Genomic DNA, 19,097 nt, shown 5'->3' with positions numbered 1-19,097 from the left:
TTCCTTGGTAAGCACCTGGTGTAATTGTCTAAAAATACAGACTCATGAGCTCTACTGGGAACTCCTAAATCAAAATTTCCAACTCAGAGGCTTGGTTTATATCAATGCTTTTCAAAATTTTTGACCTGAGGAAACCTTACACACTTAAAAATTATTGCGGACCTCAAAGAATTTTTCTTTATGTGGGTTATAGCTACTGGTTTTTACTATATTGGAAATTAAAATTCAGAATTTTTATTATTTAATAATTTATTTAAAATAATAAACTCATTATCATAATATAAATCACATTTTTATGAAAAATAACTATATTGTCAAAATTTTAGTAATAGGTACTCTTTTACAGTTTTCCAAACCTCTTTGATATCCGCCTTAATAGAAGACAGCTAGATTCTTATATGTGTTTGCTTCTGCATTCAATCTGTTACTATATGTTCTTTTGGTTGAGGTATAGGGAAAAAATCTGGTCTCTCCTTGATCTGTAATTAGAAAAGACCTCATGGACTACACAAGTTCTTAAACCACACTTAGAATCACTGATCTGTATATTTAGCAAGCCTCCTAGCAATTTTTATCATGAGAATAAATGGTAAACACTGCATTAGTTCATGTAAGATGTTACAAATCTCCATTTGTTTCAGTTCTCAGTTTCAGCCTGTCCTGGATCAGGCACTCTCTGGTCTCTCTCTGAAGATGAAATCTCCCTCACATTTTACTAAGACCCAAGCTACCTAGTAGTGGTTTTCTAGCAATCATTTTTTGGTACTGTTCAGTTTTGCTTTTTTTCTTTTAAAGAAATAGTTTTTGAATTTTTTATCATTATAAAATATATATATAACAAAATTTTCCATTTTAACCATTTTTAAGTGTACAATTCAGGGGCATTAATTACGTTCAAAATGTACAGCCATTGGCACTATTTCCAAAACTTTTCCATCACTCCAAAAAAAATCCTGAAACCATAATTCCCCATTCCCTCCTCTTTCCAGTCTCTGATGACCCCTAATCTACTCTGTCTCTATGAATTTTCCTGTCCAGAACATTTTATATAAATGGAATCATCTAACATGTGGTCTTTTGTGACTGGCTTCTTTCATGTAGCATGTTTTGAAGGTTCATCTATACTGTAGCTTGTGTAAATACTGCATTTCTTTTTATGACTGAATAGTATTCAGTTGCATGTTATACCATATTTTGTTTATCCATTCATCAACTGATGGGCATTTGGGTTGTTTCCAGTTTGGGACTATTATGAATAATGCTGCTATGAACATTTGTGTGCAAGTCTCTGTGTGAACACATGTTTTCATTTCTCTTGGGTATATGCCTAGGAGTAGAATTGTTGAGTTATATGGTATTTCTATGGCCAACCATTTGAGAAACTGCAAAACACTTTTTCAAAGAGGCAGTACCATTTTACAGTCCCACCAACAATATATGAGGGTTCTAACTTCTGCACATCCTCACTATCACTTGTTATTTTCCATCTTTTTTTATTGTAACCATCCTGGTGGGTGTGAATGGATATTTCACTGTTGTTTAGATTTGAACTTTCCTGATAACTAATGATCTTGAGCATCTTTTTAGCTTCTTAGCCATTTGTATATCTTCCTTGGAGAAATGTCTATTCAGATTCTTTGTTCATTTTTAAATTGAGTTATATGTCTTTTTATTATTGAGTTAAGAGATTTCTTAATTATGGGCACAAGTATGTGGTGTGAGTTAGAGATCAAACTTCATTATTCTACATGTGTATTTCCAGATGTCTTGGCACCATTTTTTGAAGACCATTGTTTCCCCCATTGACTAGTCTTGGCATTTTTGTTAATAATTAATTGACCATTGCTGTATATGTTACTTCTGCATTCTCAATTCTATTTATTGATCTATATATCTATCCTTATACTACTATCACACAATCATGATTACTGTAGATTTGTAGTAAGTTTTGAAATCAGGATATGGGAATCCTCCAACTTTGTTCTTCTTTTTCAAGACTGTTTTAGCTATTCTGGGTTCCTTGAAATTCCATACATATTTTAGAACCAGTTTGTCAATTTATACAAAGAAGCCATCTGGGATTTTGATAGAGATTATATTTAATCTGTAGATCAATTTGTGGAGTATTTGCCATCTTAAAAATATTAAGTCTTCCAGTCCCTGAACATGGGATGGCTTTCCATTTTTTTAGGTCTCCTTTAATTTATTTCAGGCAGGCTTTAGACTCATTTTCTTTTCCTATTCTCCTCTTTCAGAGAGTGTTCCTCCCTCTCTGAAAGCTATGTCTTTTATTTGTACAGTTGATCCCAAGTCCACACAGCCTTGTCCTTTTAACATGTTCAAATTTCTTTCATTTTTTTTTTTTTAATCCTCACCTGAGGATATTTTTTTCCATTGCTTTTCAGGGAAAGTGGAACTTGGGGGAGTGGGGGAGAGGAACACTGATGTGAGAGAGACACACCGACTGGTTGCCTCCCACACGCACCCCAACCAGGACCAGGGATCGAGCCTGCAACTGAGGTATGTGCCCTTGGCTGGAATCAAACTCAGGATCCTTCAGTCCATAGGCCAACACTCTAACCACTGAGCAAAACCAGCTAGGGCTAATTTCTCTCATTCTTGAAGAACTTCCTAAACATACAAGTGAAGGATGGAAACATTAAAGAATATATCAAGAATTTTGTAAACTCTTAAATATAAAAAATATTAAATTTAAAAGGTAAAAAATCTGGAGAAGTATTTGCTTCAAAATTTAAAATGTTATCCTTAATATACTGAATATAGGACCCAAACAAATATATAACAACACCACACCTCCAATAGAATATGGGCAAAGAGCATAAATAGGCAATTCAATTCACAAAAGAAGATTTACAACTTGTAAAAAAATAAGCAATATACTTCAACCTCAAAAGTAATTAATGAAATGCAAAACAATGAAATATATTTTTCTTATGAAATTAACAAAGTTTAAATATATTTAATAATACTCAAAACCAATGATGGTGCAGAGAACTAGGCTTAATCACATACTGCCATTGAAAGAATACTGATTATGTAACTTGATAATGTAAATTAAGAACTTTACAAATGTTTATGCTTTTAGACCCAGTAAATCCACTTTTAATAATGCAAAGACTTGCAAACACATGCTTATAGCAACATTATATATAAAAACAAACTAAGAAAGAAAAACTAACTTTTCAACAGTAGAAGAATGGCTATAAGTTATGATACATCACTATGATCAATTATTATGAAAGTCCATTTAAAGAAGTTGTTTAATATTTTAAATGACAGAGACATTCTCTCAGAATAATTTAAAGGAAAAAACAGAACATGGAATGGTATTATACTATGATCTCAAATATGTAAATATACCATACATATGAACAGAAAAAAAACAGTAGAGGTAAATGAGCCAAAATGTTGGGTGCTTGTCTCTCATCAGTAGGTTTTTATCTTTAACTTCTATATTTTTCTGTATTTTTCTAACTTTTCTAGTAAGTATGTATAATTATCTATATAGTTGACTGCCTTGATGCCATTACAGTATTTAATCAGTCCCCCATCAATAGGCCTTTAGGTTGTTTCTAGTCTTCTGCCACTACAGCCAACATTCAAGTAAATATCCTTGTACATACATTTTTGTGGAGACATGTGAGTATATCTGTAAGATAAATTCCTAGAAGTGAAATGTTCTGGGACAGACGGAATGAGCATTTTAAATTTCAATAGATAGTGTTAAATTATCTTTATCGAAGTTGTACCAATTTATACTACTGCCAATAATTTATGAGGGTGTCTATTTCTCCATACCCTTGTCAACAAAATAAGAATTGTTTTTTATCTTTGCCAATGAGAGATAGATAAAAATGTATTTATTTTAGCTTTATTTGCATTTTATGACTGAGATTAACCATAAATCCTTTTGCTTTGCTTCAACTTGCTTATTTTAAAAATGGGGAGACAGCCCTGGCCAGTTTTGCTAAGTGGTTAGAGTGTCAGCCCTCAGATAGAAGGGTTGTGGGTTCAATTCCTGGCCCCAGTCGGGGTGAGTGTGGGAGGCAACCAATCAATGTGTCTCTCTCACATCAATCTCTATTTATATCTCTCTCTCTCTCCCCCTCCTCCCCACCCTGTCCCCTCCACTCTCTCTAAAAAAATCAATGGAAAAAATATCCTCCAGTGAGGATTTCTTTTTAAGTGGGGAGACAGGTACCAAAGAAGGAATAAATTTAAGGGTACATACCTAATTAGTGGCAGATTAAAAATTACTTCCATCCTTTACTGAACTTCATTCCTAGACTATTTGCATGCATCATTCTGTCTTTAACTGTAGCACAAATTACCACCTGATCATAAACTGTTCCAATATGTTGTCTTTATATCCAGAACATCAGCCCTATCTTCCAAAACAGGCTGCAAGAAGTGCCATTAAAAATGGGGTTTCAAATCTAGAGTAACAAAGCACTCTATTATTTTTATTTCAATGTCTATCTGTCTTATTGATAAAAAAATGAAACTGGGTCAATTTTGAAAAAAAAATGACTCTGTTACAGTAAATATATTTCAAAGAATAAAGCAATTGAATTCAGATGCATTTTAAAAGAATCAGGGATTGAGGGGCTCTCACTCTAATAAAATTGAAGACATTAAATTTTTTTAAAAGTGGGTGGGCTTTGCCCTGCCCTGGACAGCTTCACAGGTGAATTATATTCAAAGAACTAACACCTATCTTCCTCAAACTATTCCAAAAAAATCCAAAAGGAAGGAACACTCCCAAGCTCTTTTTACAAGGCCAGCATTAACCTAATTCCAAAACTAGATAAAGACACTACAAAGAAAGAAAATTATAGGCCAATACCATGGATGAACATAGATGCAAAAATCCTCACCAAATATTAGCAAATCGGATCCAACAAAGTATTAAAAAGATCATACATCATGACCAAGTGAGATTTATTGGAGGGATGCAAGGTTGGTACAGTATTCTCAAATCAATTAATTTGATATATCACATAAACAAATTAAAAGACAGAAATACGTCAACATAATAAAGATCATATATGACAAACCTACAGCCAACATCATACTCAATGGTCAAAAACTAAAAACATTTACCTTAAAAACAGGAACAAGACAGGGTTTTTCACTTTCACTGCTCTTATTCAACATAATCCTGGACATCCTTGCCACAGTGACCAAACAAGAAGAAAAAATAAAAGGCATCCAAACTGCAAAGCAGGAAATAAAATTGTCATTATTTGCAGATGACATATTGTACATAGAAAACCCTAAAGACTCCACCAAAGTACTACTAGATTTATTAAATGAATTCAGGAATATAGCTGTATACAAAATTAACATCAGAAAATCGACAGCATTTTATACACCAATAATGAACTCAAAATTTAAAAAAAAATACAATTTACCATTACAACTAAAAAAATAAGATACTTAAGAATAAACTTAACCAAGGATGTAAAAGACCTGTACTCAGAAAACTACAGGACACTGAAAAAAGAAATAGAGGAAGATTTAAACAAGTGGAAAAGTATACAATGTTCATGGACTGGAAGAATTAATATCATTAAAATGTCCACACTACCCAAAGCAATCGATAGATTCAATATAATTCCTATTGAAATACTAACAACATATTTCAAAGAGCTAGAAAAAATATTCCAAAAATTTATATGGAACCAGAAAAGATGCTGAATAGCCACAGCCATCTTAAGAAAGAAGAACAAAGTTAGAGGGATCACTTTACTGGATACCAAACTACTACAAAGCCATTGTAATCAAAAAAGCCTGGTATTGGTACAACAACAGACATATACATCAATGGAGCAGAACAGAGACCCCAGAAATAGACCCATTCCATTATGGTCAATTAATATTTCATAAAGGCGGCAAGAGCATACAATGGAGTAAAGACAGTCTCTTCAATAAAGAGTGTTGGGAAAACTGGACAGGTACATGCAAAAAAATCAAACTACACCACCAGTTTACCCCATACAAAAGAAAAAATTCAAAATGGATAAAAGACTTAAATGTAAGTAGTGAAACAATACAAATCCTGGAAGGAAACATAGGCAGTAAAGTCACAGACACATCGTATAGTAGAATTTTCACCGATGCATCTCCCAGGGCAAGAGAAACAAAGGAAAAATAAAAAAATATGACTACATCAAACTAAAAAGCTTCTACACAGCAAAAGAAATCATCCTCAAAATACAAAAAAACCCCACGGTATGGAATAATGTATTTGACAAGTACGCAACTGAAAAGGAGCTAATTTCCAAAGTGTACAAAGAACTCATACAACTCAACAAGAGGAAGACAAACAATCCAATAAAAAAATGGGCAAAGGACCTGAATAGACACTTCTCCAAACAGGACATACAGATGGCCAGGAGACATATGAAAAAATGCTCAATGTCGCTAATCATCAGAGAGAAGCAAATTAAAAGCACAATGAGGTATCGCTTCACACCTGTCAGAATGGCTTCCATCAAAAAATCAACAAATGACAAGTGCTGGTGAGGATGTGGAGAGAGGAGAAGCCTGGTACACTGCTGGTGGGAACGCAGACTGGTGCAGCCAGTATGGAAAACAGTATGGAGATTCCTCACAAAATTAAAAATGGAATTGCCTTTTGACCCAGTGTTCCCACTTCTAAGAACATATCCTAAGAAACACAAAACAGTTATCAGAAAGAACTTATGCACCCCTATGTTCATAGTAGCACAATTTACAATGTCTAAGATCTGGAAACAGCCCAAGTGCCCATCAGTAGATGAGTGAATAAAAAAGCTGCAGGACATTTACACCATGGAATACTACGCAGCTGTAAAAAAGAAGGATCTCGTACCCTTTGGGACAGCATGGATGTACCTGCAGAATATTATGCTAAGCAAAATCAGCCAGTCAGAGAAAGACAAGTATCACATGATCTTATTTATATGTGGAATCTAAAGAACATAACAAACTGATTATCAAAACAGATTCGGTGACATAGAATCATGGAACAGACTGAGGAATCTCAGAGGGAAGGTGGGGGTGGATGGGTGGGGAGAGATTAACCAAAGAATTTATATTCGTATATGCATAACCCACGGACACAGACAATAGTGCTGTGAAGGCCTGGGGCGGAGGGTGAGTGTGGGGTAGAAGGGGTCAATGGGGACACAAGGGGACATCTGTAATACTTTCAACAATAAAGATAAATGTAAATAAAATAAATAAAAAGATTGTAGATACCACAATAAGTATAAATTAAATTAGTTCTGAAAACAGAAGTGCAAAATAAACATCAAAACACAAATAGGAAATTTCAAAAAAAAAGAAGAAGAAAAAAAAGGAATCCAAGTTGGAAAGGAGGAAGTGAAACTGTTATTATTTTCAAATGGCATTATACTGTACATAGAAAACCCTAAAGACCACCAAAAAATACTAGGTTTTTTAAAAATATATATCTTTATTGATTTCAGAGAGGAAAGGAGGGGGAGAGAGAGAGATAGAAACATCAATGATGAGAGAGTCATTGATCGAGCCCACAACCCGGGCATGTGCCCTGACCGGGAATCAAACCCTGATCGCCTGGATCCTAGGTCGACGCTCAACCGCTGAGCCACGCCTGGCTGGGCAAAAAATACTAGATTTAATAAATGAATTCTGCAATGTAACAGGGTACAAAATTAACACCCAGAAATCGATGGCATTTTTGTACAGCAACAATAATCTCTCAGAAAGAAAAACTGCAAAAACTATCCCATTTACCACTGCAAGAAAAAAAATTAAGATACATAGGAATAAACTTAACCAAGGAGGTAAAAGACCTGTACTGAGAAAACTACAGGATGATGAATGAAGAAATAAAGACACAAACAAGTGGAAGAATATACCATGTTCATGGATTGGTAGAATTCACATCATTAAAATGTCCATACTACCCAAAGTAATCTATAGATTCAGTGCAATCCCTATTAAAATACCAGCAGTATATTTCACAGAGGTAGAACAAATATTCCAAAAAATTTATATAGAATGAAGAAAGACCCCAAATAGCCACAGCAGTATTGAGAAAGAAGAACAAAGTTGGAGGAACCACAATACCAGATATCAAGTTATACTACAAAGCCATTGTAATCAAAACAGCCTTGTACTGGCACAAGAACAGGCATATAAACCAATGGAACAGAACAAAGAACCCAGAAATTGACCATAACCACTATGCTCAATTAATATTTGAAAATGGAGGCAAGAGCATACAATGGAGTAAAGACAGTCTCTTCTATCAATGGTGTTGGGAACATTGGACAGGTACATGCAAAAAATCAAAATAGACCACCAACTTACACTATACACAAGAATAAACTCAAAATGGATACAAGACTTACATGTAAGTCATGAAACCATAAAAATCCTAGAAGAAAACAAAGGCAACAAAGTATCAGACATCTTACCTAGCAGAATTCACAGGAGAAAGCCACACAAGTTCAGGAAGCACAGAGGGTTCCAAACAAGAGGGACCCAAAGAGACCCACTCCAAGACACATCATAATTAAAATGGCAAATGTCAAAAACAAAGAGAAAATATTAAGGGCTGCAAGAGAGAGACAAGCAGTGACCTACAAGGGAACCCCCATAAGGCTGACAGCGGATTTCGCAACAGAGACTCTTCAGGCCAGAAGGGAGTGGCATGAAGTTCTGCAAGTAATGAAAAGCAAGAACATGCAACCAAGATTGCTTTACCCAGCAAGGCTATCATTTAAATTTGAAGGTGAAATAAAAAGCTTCAAAGACAAAAAAAGGCTAAAAGAGTTCAGTACCACCAAACCAGCATTGCAAGAAATGCGAAAAGGACTGCTTTAAGAAAAAGAAAGAATAGTGAGAGAAAGGTACATCAGCACAAAGGGAGAAAATGGCATTAAATAAATTGATATCAATAGTAACCTTAAACGTAAATGGAATAAATGGGCCAATCAAAAGACAAAGGGTAGTTGAATGGATAAGAAAACAGGACCCAAATGTATGCTGTCTACAAGAGACCCACCTGAGAGCAAAAGACTCACACAGGCTAAAAGTGAAGGGATGGAGTAAAATATTCCATGCAAATCGAAAGGAAAAGAAAGCTGGAGTAGCAATTCTTATTTCTGACAAAACAGACTTCAAAACAAAGACCATAATGAGAGACAAAGATGGTCACTACATATTACTAAAGGGATCAATCCAACAGGAGGAAATAACGCTTATGAACATTTATGCACCCAATACAGGAGTACCTAAATATATAAAAAATCTCTTGGGGGACTGCAAAGGGGAGATTGACAGCAACACAATCATAGTGGGGGACTTTAACACCCCACTGTCAGCATTGGACAGATCATCAAGACAAAAAATCAACAGGGAAATGCAGACCTTAAATGAATCACTAGACCTAATGGATTTAATTGACATTTATAGAACATTTCACCCCAAAGCAGCAGAATACACATTCTTCTCAAGTGCACATGGAACATTCTCAAAAATAGGCCACATGTTAGGGCACAAGGCAAGTCTCTACAAATATAAGAAGATTAAAATCATATCAAGCATCTTCTCGGATCACAATGCCATGAAACTAGAAATCAACCACTATAAAAAAAACCAAAAATATTCAAACACATGGAGGCTAAATAGCATGTTATTAAACAATGAATGGGTTACCAAGGAGATCAAGGAAGAAATCAAACACTTCATGGAAAGTAACGAAAATGAACAGACAACAACCCAAAACCTATGGGACACGGCAAGAACAGTCCTGAGAGGAAAATTCATAGCATTACAGGCCTATCTCAAGAAACAAGAAAAAGATCTAATGAACCATCTAACACAACAACTAAAAGAACTAGAACGAGAACAGCAAGAAAAGCCCCAAGGAAGGAGAAGGAAGGAAATAATAAAAATCAGAGCTGAGATTAATGACATAGAGACTAAAGGAACAATACAAAAAATCAATGAAACCAAGAGCTGGTTCTTTGAAAAGGTAAATAAGATTGATGCACCTTTAGCCAGGCTCACTAAGAAACAAAGAGAGAGGACCCAAATAAATAAAATCGGAAATGAAAGAGGCAATATAACAACTTATCCAACAGAAATACAAAGGATTGTAAGAAAATATTATGAGCAAGTGTATGCCAACAAATTGGACAACATGGGGGAAATGGACAAATTCCTAGAAGCATACAACCTTCCAAAGCTGAATCAAGAAGAGGCAAAAAACCTGAATAAGATGATAACAACTAATGAAATTGAAGCAGTAATCAAAAAACTCCCAGCAAACAAAAGTCGTGGACCAGATGGATCTACAGGCGAGTTTTACCAAATATTCAAAGAAGAATGAACACCTATTCTATTCAAACTATTCCAGAAAATTCAAGAGGAGGGAAAACTCCCAAACTCTTTTTATGAGGCCAGCATCACCTTAATCCCAAAACCAGATAAAGATACTACAAAGAAAGAAAATTACAGGCCAATATCCCTGATGAACATAGATGCTAAAATCCTCACTAAAATACTAGCAAACCAGATCCAGCAATACATTAAAAAGATCATACATAATGACCAAGTGGGATTGACTCCGGGGATGCAAGGCTGGTACAACATCCACAAATCAATAAATGTGATACATCACATAAACAAAATGAAGGACAAAAAGCATATGATCATATCAACAGATGCAGAAAAAGCATTCGACAAAATCCAGCACCCATTTCTGATAAAAACTCTCAGCAAAGTGGGAATAGAGGGATCATACCTCAACATAATAAAGGCCATATATGACAGACCTACAGCCGTCATCATACTCAATGGGCAAAAACTAAAACCATTTCCATTTAAAACCAGAACAAGACAGGGATGTCCACTTTCACCACTCTTATTCAACACAGTACTGGAAGTCCACGCCATAGCCATCAGACAGGAAGAAAACATAAAAAGGTATCCAAATTGGAAAGTTGGAAGTAAAACTGTCATTATTTGTAGATGACATGATACTGTACATAGAAAACCCTAAAGACTCCATCAAAGTACTACTAGATTTGATAAACGAATTTGGCAAGGTAGCTGGATACAAAATCAACATCCGGAAATCAATGGCAGTCTTATACACAAACAATGAACTTTCAGAGAGAGAAACTAAAAAAACAGTACCATTTACCATTGCAACTAAAAAAATAAGATACCTAGGAATAAACTCAACCAAGGATGTAAAAGACCTGTACTCAGAAAACTACAGGACACTGAAAAAAGAAATAGAGGAAGATTTAAACAGGTGGAAGAAGATACCATGCTCATGGATTGGAAGAATTAATATCATTAAAATGTCTATACTACCCAAAGCAATTTATAAATTTAATGCAATTCCTATGAAAATACCAACAGCATATTTCACAGACCTAGAACAAACATTTCAAAAATTTATATGGAACCAAAAAAGACCCTGAATAGCTGCAGCCATCTTGAGAAAAAAGAACAGAGAGGGAGGGATCACGTTACCAGACTTCAAACTGAATTACAAAGCCATTGTAATCAAAACAGCCTGGTATTGGTACAACAACAGGCATATAGATCAATGGAACAGAACAGAGACCCCAGAAATAGACCCACGCCATTATGGTCAGTTCATAGTTGACAAAGGAGGCAACAGTATCCAATGGAGTAAGGACAGTCTCTTCAATAAGTGGTGCTGGAAAAATTGGACAGATACATGCAAAAGAATGAATCTAGACCAGCAACTTTCACCATATACAAAAATAAACTCAAAATGGATAAAAGACTTAAATGTAAGTCACGAAACCATAAAAATCCTGGAAGAAAACATAGGCAGTAAAGTCACAGACATCCCACGAGGTGGACTCTTCACTTATACATCTCCTAGGGCAAGAGAAACAAAGGAAAAAATAAACATATGGGACTACATCAAACTAAAAAGCTTCTGCACAGCAAAAGAAAACAGCCTCAAAATACAAAGGAACCCCACTGTCTGGGAAAACATATTTGCCAAGGATGAATCTGATAAGGGGCTAATTTCCAAAGTGTACAAATAACTCATAGCACTCAGCAAGAGAAAGACAAACAACCCAATTAAGAAATGGGCAAAGGACTTAAATAGACACTTCTCCAAAGAGGACATAGGAATGGCCAAGAGACACATGAGGAAATGCTTGATGTCGATAATCATCAGAGAGATGCAAATTAAAACCACAATGAGGTATCACTTCACACCTGCCAGAATGGCTGCCATCAACAAATCAACAAACGACATGTGCTGGCGAGGGTGTGGAGAAAGGGGAACCCTAGTACACTGCTGGTGGGAATGCAGACTGGTGCAACCACTATGGAAAACAGTATGGAGGTTCCTCAAAAAATTAAAAATGGAGCTGCCGTTCGACCGAGTGATTCCACTCCTAGGAATGTATCCTAAGAATCCTGAAACATTCATCAGAAAGGATATATGTACCCCGATGTTCATAGCAGCACAGTTTACAATAGCTAAGATCTGGAAACAGCCCAAGTGCCCATCAGTAGATGAGTGGATAAAAAATCTGTGGGACATTTACACCATGGAATACTATGCAGCTGTAAAGAAGAAGAATGTTGTACCCTTTGGGACAATATGGATGGACCTGGAGAATATTACGCTAAGTGAAATAAGCCAGACAGCGAAAGACAAATATCACATGATCTCGCTTATATGTGGAATCTAAATAACTTAATAAACTGACGAGCAGAATAGATTCAATGACATGGAAGCATAGATGAGACTGATGAATGTCAGAGGGATGGAGGGGGGCGGGTGGGTGGAGGGGGAGAGAGTAACCAAAAAATTTATGTGCATATATACACAATCTAAGGACATGGACAATGGTGGGGAGAGGGACTGGGGAGGGGGAAGGAACGGGGTGGAATGGGTCATTGGGGAGAAAAAGGGACATCTGTAATATTTTAAACAATAATAAAATTTAAAAAAATAAAAAATAAAAAAAAAGAATATTCACAGATACATCTCCTAGAGCAAGAGAAATAAAGGAAAAAATAAACAAATGGGACTACACCAAACTAAAAAGGTTCTGCACAGCAAAGGAAACCAGCATCAAAGTGAAAAGGGAACTCACTGTACGGGAGAACATATTCACCAGTGATACATCTCATAAGGGTTAATTTCCAAAATATATAAAGTACTCATACAACTCAACAAAAGGAAGACAAACAATCCAATTAAAAAATGGGCAGAGGACTTGAATTGTCGTCGCTTCTCCAAAGAGGACATAAAAATGGCCAAGAGACATATGAAAAAATGCTCAACGTCGCTGATCATCAGAGATACCAAATTAAAACCACAACCTCACACCTGCCAGAATGGCAATCATCAATAAATCAACAAACAACAAGTGCTGGCAAGGATGTGGAGAAAAAGGAATTCTAGTACACTGTGGGTGGGAAGGCAGACTGGTACAGCCACTATGGAAAACAGTGTGGCATGATCTTAAAAAATTAGAAATGGGCCCAGCCTGCATGGCTCAGCAGTTGAGCATTTAGCTATGATCCAGGAAATCGAGATTCGATTCCGAGTCAGGGCACATGCCCAGGTTGTGGGCTCAATCCACAGTGGGGGACATGCAGGGGACAGCCAATCAATGACTCATCATTGATGTCTCTCTCTGTCTTTCTCCCCCTCTCCCTTCCTCTCTTTGAAATCAATATAGATATATTTTTTTAAAAATTAGAAACTGAACTGCCATTTGACCCAGTCATCTCACTTCTAGGAATATATCCTCATAACCCCCAAACACCAATCAGAAAGAATATATGCACCCCTATGTTCATAGCAGCACAATTTACAATAGCTAAGATCTGGAAACAGCCCAAATGCCCATAAGTAGATTAATAGAAAGAAAAGCTGTGGTACATTTACACAATGGAATACTATACTGCTTTCAAAAAGAAGGATCTCTTACTCTTTGAGACAACAGGTAAGGACCTGGAGAGTATTATGCTAAGTGAAATAAGCCACTTAGAGAAAGACAAATATCATACGATCTGACTTTTATATGGAATCTAATGATCAAAATAAAGTGACGAACAAAATAGACCCAGAGACACTGAAGTATGCAACAGACCGAAGTATAGCAGAGGGAATGGGGTGGGAAAGATTAACCAAAGAACTTATATGCATATATGCATAACCCTAGGACACAGACAATAGTGTGGTGAAAGCCTGGGAGGGGGCCAGAGGAGGGTCTAGGTGGCCAATGGGGGAGGGGGATATCTGTAAAACTTTTAAAAATAAAGATAAATTTAAAACAAAAGAAACAAAATGGATACATATAACAGACTGACAGTTGTCAGAGGGGATGGGGGACTGGATGAAAGAAGGCGAAGAGATTAGCCAAAGAACATATATGCATAACCCATAGACACAGACAGGGTGGTGATGGCCAGAGAGGATGTGGCTGGGGCTGGATGGAAGTGGACAAAGGGGATACGGATGAGGGGTACTGTAATAGTGTCAACAATAAAAAGAAATTTTAAAAAAATCTGAAAACAAAAAGAAGAAGAAGAAGAAGGTATAAGAGAGGGGATGATGGCTAGAGCCAGATCTTTAAGAAGGGAAGAAGTTGACTCCATAAGTGGGGGAATTCACCTATTCCCAGGAGGGAAACACCGACACTGAAACACATGAGAAGGGGAAAGGAAAGGTAAGTTTATGCAGGTGCCTGGGTGGAAAGGTGGTTGAGAGGTTCTGACTTGATGATGCTCTTGTCATTTCTCAGTGATATAGGAGACAAGGTCATCTCCTTAGTATAGAGAAGAGGGTAGTAGGCAGCTGATTAGGAATACTTTAGAAGGGTTTCTAGGCAGCTGAGTTTAGAGATCATGACTTTGTTGTGGCTCCAGTCCACAGAGTTGTGGAATTTTCTTTCTGAGAAAAAGTTTTTGGTGATTAGGATATCATGGGTTACTGTCAAAAAGTATCTTCTAGGCCAGGCAGGAGTGGCTCAGTTGGTTGAGTATCTTCCTGTGCACCAAAAGATTGCAGGTTGATTTCCAGTCAGGGCATATCCCTGGGTTTCAGGTTTGATCCCTGGTTGGGGCACATATGAAAGGCAACTGATCAAGGCTTCTCTTTCACATCGATGTTTCTCTCTGTGGATTAGTCAGAGCCAAAGGCATACTGCCAGGCCTGAGGAGTGAAGAGGAGAGTGAAGGGAACTGCAGGCGGCAAGTAGAGACCACAATTTTCAAAGGTTTGGAAGAAAAGATATGACCATGGCTTGAGGAAGAAGCAGAGAAAAGACAACTATGCATTTGTTTTTAGGGTAGGAGATACTTTGAGACCTAAAAAAGATGCTATGTACACATTCTAGTGAAGGTAATATACAGTAGTGTTTAAGAGCATAGGCTCTGGAGCCATCAGTGCCTGGGTTCAAATTCTGGCTTTGCACTTACCTTAAAATTAAGTAAGTCACTTAATCTCTCTGCGCCTGCTCTCACAATTACAAAAGGGAAGGGAATGGGAATTACAGTACCTACCTCAGGACTGCTGTAAGTAATAAATGAAATAATATTCGTAGAACACTTAGGACTGTGACTGGAGTATAGTAAGTTCTTGATAAATGTTAGATATACTATCATTATTTAAACAAAAATTACATGCAAGATATTAATGGGCAGGTTTTGTCCTTATTGTGAAAGTATATATGTGCCTTTTTTAAAGTAGCTTTTGAAATATTATACAAGTGTTTTTTGACTAAAGAAAAAAAAATCAAAAAATTAAGACAAGCAAAAAGAAGAAAACAAAAACAGCTGTATCTTCATTTTCTATCATCTTTAACATCCTGATGTATATCATTCCAGACTTTTCCTACTTATCTGATAATGGTTTTCAAATTGTGTTTTGGTATATGTGCACACATACAACAGGGAGGCCAGGAAACTACTTCCTCTGTGCTTTTGGGCTTTGTCTCTTTGGCAGCTAGGGTTAATTACCCTAATACATATGCTTGCCTTATTTCCCTTGACTCCACACCCCTCCCCCTGCAGGGAAGGCCAGGCCCACTATACTCTGCCCAGCCCTTGGTTCTTGGAACCCCAGTACATGAGTGACCAAGGCTCTCCATCTGCCTAAATGGAGAAGGGAGCTCAGACACCTTCCTTGAGGCTCTGGTTCTAGAAATGCCTGCCTTCTGGTTCCAGTGTGCAAAATGCAGATCTCCTATACTGAATGCCCTAGATCCACTATCTTATTGCTCCTCGAAGTGTGGTCCCTGGACCAGCAGCATCAGCATCACCCAAGAGCTTGTTAGAAATGCAAATTATGGGGTTCCACCTCAGACCTACTATATCAGAATCTAAAGTTTAACAAGCTCTCCATACATTAAAGTTTGAGAAACATGGAAGGAACTATTGGGGGTCCTTTCAATTCTAGGAATGAAGATTGCCTTAAATGTTCTTGAACACTGGAAACTTCAAGAACTTTCTCACCAGAAGTCTTATCTTTCATTAGGTAAGTATCTTCTGTGGATTAGTCAGAGCATTTGGCTATTATGTTTAATGGAACAGGTTGAGCTATGCCTTCCTCAGGATTCCAGTGCATTCTATCCATTCAAATATTAAACATCTTTATGATCAAACTAACCAGAGGATGAAGCCAGAGGGAAAAAACTGAATAACTCTGGTTCTAATGGGGATCTGATTTCTTCTGAGTAGGCATCAAACAATTTCCTCTCAGAAGAGATTACATTATGTGGGCCATGCAATCAGGGAATAAGGTCCCACCAGTGGGTACAAAGGGACAGCTTCTGTGGTATGTTTCTGTCCCTGGGTTTCATACACCATCCTAAGTCAGAAATAAGAAATGTCTATCAAGGATCACTCACTCACTGGTGTAAATTAAGTAAGTAATAAATGAAGGGCCATTGAGAATACAGTGATTATTTTCAGTACAATAAACTATATTATTTCTTTTAAATAACATGACTAGAAAATGTAAGACCTTATTTCATAAACATAATAGAGAATTATGAGATGTACTTCAGTCTTTGGTTATAGCCAATTAAGAAACAGGTACAGAATTTGTGATAACCTGGATAGATCTTGAGAATATTATGCTAAGTGAAATAAATCAGACAGAAAAGTTAAGAATCATATGATTTCACTCATATATGGGATACAAAACTGAAAGCAACAAAGGAACAAACAAGAAAAATAAACAAAAAGCCATAGACACAGACAACAGTATAGTGGTTACCAGAGAGAAGGAGGGTAGGAGTAGTGAAGGGTAAAGGGGGCCAAATATATGGTGATGGAAGATAATTTGACTGTGTATGGTGGACACACAATGCAATATACAAATCATGTATCATAAAGCTGTACACTTGAAACCTATATAATCTTATTAACCAATGTCATCCCAATAAATTTAATTTAAAAAAATAAATTGGGAAAGAAATAAGGAAGAGAGAAGAGAGAATCAAGAAGGGGAAGGAGAAAGACAAAGGGATCCAAAGAAAAAGAGAAAGAGATATACATATACATTTAGGGAACAGACTTTGATGGTATTGACATTGCCATAATGTTCTCAGGTAATATATGACTGACATTTACACAGAAAATCATCAAACATTTATCTCACACTTTTTCTGTCAGGTGCTGAGGATATTAAAGTGAGCAAAACAGGGTATCTGCCCTTCAGGGGCTCACATTATCTCCCACAGGAGCAAGACTTTGAGTAATCACACAAATAACCATTTGTATTAGTTTCCTATTGCTGTTGTAACAAATTACCATGAATTAAGTGGCATATAACAACAACCATTTATTATCTTACAGTTCTGTATGTAGGATAGAAGTCTGACATGGGCCTCAGAGGGCTAAAATCAAGGTGTCAATAGAGCTGCATTCCTTTTTGTAGGTTCTAGAGGAGAATCTTTTCCTTACCCTTTCCAACTTCTAGAGGCCATCCACATTCCTTGCCTCATGATCCTCTTCCTCCATCTTCAAAACCAGCAGCCTTGCATTTCTCTGGGCCTTCCACTCCTAGTCACTTCTGCCTGTGACTCTCCCTCTGCCTCCCTCTTCCACTTTTAAGCACCGTGATTACACTGGGCCCATCCCATAATCCAGGTGACTCTCCCCATCTCAAGGTCATCTGATTAGCCACCTTAAGTCCTTAATTCCTGCAACCTTAATTCTCCATTGCCATGTAAATTAACATAATCACAAATGCTGGGGATTAGGACACTGGGGGACCATTATTCTGCCTACCACACCATTTAATTACAAATTGTGCATTATAGAAGCTATTGGCTTAAATAGGGTTGTGACCTTCTGTGCACAAGTACAGAAGCATGGCATTTCTTGGAACTATCCCAAGTTCTGTTCTTTGCTGCCTACATGTGTTGTTTGCTGTTTCCTCTAAGGTGCCCTCCTTTTTCATTTCTACATTTCCATATTCTAGCTCTTTTAGGCCTTGCTTAAATGGTACCTAGACTTTATCAGGTGGAAAAATGAAAAATATACTTAGTTCTGAATACTTCTTTTACTTTGAGGATTCTCAAATGGTGCCTAATTGACCTTGTGAGGACGCCACTACATTCAAAATGAGTTCTGATATCTGAAAACATATTTTAAAGTAGTCATACTGGATTTTTCAGACACTTCAGTTTGGATCACAGAAGGAAACGAAAGGAGAAAGCCAAACCTTCTAGACAGCACTGAAGAGGAACAGAAGGAACTTCCTTGAAAACACCAAAGGGAGTATTCTGTTTCTTTCAAACCCTGTTTAAAGTAAAAGCAGACAAGTGAGAGCTGATAAGCAAAAGAAAAAAATAACAAGGTACTTTAGTTTGCAAAAGGTTTGGATTAAATTGTGGTTCTAGGAAGAGTTGCAAGCTTGTGGCAAAACATAGAATTAGATACATACTTTTGAATCCTGCCTCTTTCGATTAGTCATGTGACACTGGGCAAATAATTATTTAAAACTATTTCCTCATCTGTAAAACAGGAATTACAAAAGTGACTAGTCATAATGCCTGACACATAATAGG

The sequence above is a fragment of the Miniopterus schreibersii genome, assembly GCF_964146895.1.
Source record: "Miniopterus schreibersii genome assembly, chromosome: X".
Taxonomy (NCBI): Eukaryota; Metazoa; Chordata; class Mammalia; order Chiroptera; family Miniopteridae; genus Miniopterus; species Miniopterus schreibersii.
The sequence above is the reverse complement of the archived record's forward strand: the minus strand, read 5'-3'. Positions refer to the sequence as shown.